General features: G+C 42.5%; 1 long non-coding RNA gene across 1 annotated transcript in view; it reads right to left on the reverse strand.

Moving 5' to 3' along the window:
* LOC108295605 overlaps window positions 1–2,422 on the reverse strand; it is a 15,487-nt gene that overhangs the window by 5,585 nt on the left and 7,480 nt on the right. Inside the window, exon 3 of the long non-coding RNA XR_001821466.2 lies at window positions 510–609. This is a non-coding gene — a long non-coding RNA (uncharacterized LOC108295605). The remainder of the gene's footprint in view (window positions 1–509; window positions 610–2,422) is intronic.

Here is a 2,422-nt window from a genome sequence, read left to right on the forward strand (position 1 = left end):
GCCTTGTTGACCAGGATGGTCTCAATCTCTTGACCTCGTGATCCACCCGCCTCGGCCTCCCAAAGTGCTGGGAGGAGCTGGCTTTTTAAACCAACTTGAACCCATCTTTCAAGGGTGTTTTGAAAGGGCATCTCTGATTGTGGCCTATGAAATGCTGGTGCATGATGGGAAAATTTAAATGCAGATACACTATGGTGCCACTGGAGGACAAGCTGTTCCTTCTTCCAAGAGTAGTTTCCAAAGTAGTGCCCATCGTCTTAGGCCTGGGGCCCATAAAGAACTAATAATTTTTCCTAGAAACATCCAATAAAAAGCACCTCTCCTGTCCATTAGGTTCAATATTGTCATAACATAAATGTATCAAATACATAGCCATGCTGTTTCTGACATCAACTTCTTCAACTGCTTGCTGAAAAGGGCAACCGAATGGCTGAAATAACAGCGGATGGCCAGGATGCTTTTAGCATAGGGGTCTGTCACTCAGCCCTTGGCAGCCTCGTTGTACTCACCTTTCTAATGTGTGCCTGGATCAGGCTCGCTGACTGTGCTGTTATCTAGCAATATGGTGGAACACGAGCTGTATTTTCTATCAAGATGGCAAGGAGGTATCTGAAGAAGAAGGAAGATAGAGAAAAATATCACAGTAGGCTGAACTTACAAATGTGTGGGTTTTTTCCCTTTGTCAAAATGTCAAACAATAAAGCATTAAGGTACTTTTTATACCCCGAGACCTGCCTGAGTGTGGTATCATGTGCAGCTCTATGGGAAACTCATTGGAGGCTCTTAACTTTCACAGATGATGTTTGAGAAATGGGTTATAAAATGCTGCCCTTGATATGCCACCGATCATCAAACCTGGCAAGCCTCTATGATAAATTCCCTTTATAAATAATGGGAAACATTTAAAATGGGATTTCATGTTTTTTTCTTATGCAGTAAAAAGCACTGAGATTTTCTATTTCTGTTATTCATTAACTGCAACAAAATGTCATACATTAAATAATATTGACACAAGAGCATTTGATTGCAGTAAACGAAGACATAATACTACATTTACTAAGTTACTAATCCTAAGTGTGTGCATTCAAGAGAGAGTGCGATGGAACCAGTGTGTCAGAGTAAGAGACTGTGTGTGCCAAACCTGCTCAGTCACCAAACAAGTGAGGGCCATAGGTCTCCCTGGGCCTGTTTCCTTGTGGGAAGATGGAAAAAGTACTGCTTTAAGACTCTCTCACATCCAAAAATCAGATGATTAAAACAACTTTGGGAATTTAACTTTCACTTCATGTTTACGTAAGACTGCTATTACACTACTCAGATGAGAACTTCTGAGAATACTCTGCGTTCATTTCAAAGGTTAATTGATTTGATTCTTTAAGTTATTTGATGCACATTATGGCACATTCCTGCATCACTCGTGCTGCTCTCTGTCTGGAATATTTATTCCTTTTCCCCTTGTCCCAGCAAGCTTGACCTCATCCACCTTCTGGGATCCCTTTCCCTGCAGCCACACCACAAAACGTTTCTGGTTTTGTGTATTCATCAGTGTAATTCACCGTGTGTTACATGATACAATTGCCTGCAGAGTATCCCCCTCATGAGAAAGTGAGCCTCTCCAGGGGAAGGAGGACCCCTTCTCTCCTACCTGCAGCTGCTGAGCACAGAATGTGGCAGAAATTAAGGAGTTCAATAAGAGCTTGACGAATATTTAAATCAGTTACAATTTGGAAAGTAAATCTTCCTACAGATATAAATCCGTGAAAATTCATCCACAGTGCTATCAGAGACATGACAGTGAACCTTTTGAGCCCTGTAGATAATAAACTATCTCTAAAACACTTTCAAAGTATCTATTCATTTGTTGAGAGTGCAATAGTCAATACGGAAACTGCCTCAACTATGTTAAGTAAATGTTCCTCCTGGCCAGGTGAGGTGGTTTACTCCTGTAATCCCAGCACTTTGGGAGGCCGAGGTGAGTGGATCACACGGTCAGGAGTTTAAGATCAGCCTGGACAAGATGGTGAAACCCCATCTCTACTAAAAATACAAAAATTAGCCAGGCATGGTGTTGGGTGGCTGTAATCCCAGCTATTCAGGAGGCTAAGGCAGAGAATTGCTTGAATCCCAGAGGCAGAGGTTGCAGTGAGCTGAGACTGTACCACTGCACTCCAGCCTGGGTGACAGAGCAGGACTCCATCTCAAATTAAAAAAAAAAGAAAATGAAAGAAAGAGAGAGAGAGAGAGAAATAAAGAGAGTTCTCTTCCTTAAAAATAATCCCAGTTAGGCCGGGCGCAGTGGCTCACGCTTGTAATCCCAGCACTTTGGGAGGCCGAGGCGGGTGGATCACGAGGTCAAGAGATCGAGACCATCCTGGTCAACATGGTGAAACCCCGTCTCTACCAAAAATACAAAAAATTAGCT

This window comes from Cebus imitator, unplaced genomic scaffold (assembly GCF_001604975.1).
Source record: "Cebus imitator isolate Cc_AM_T3 unplaced genomic scaffold, Cebus_imitator-1.0 Scaffold652, whole genome shotgun sequence".
Lineage (NCBI taxonomy): Eukaryota > Metazoa > Chordata > Mammalia > Primates > Cebidae > Cebus > Cebus imitator.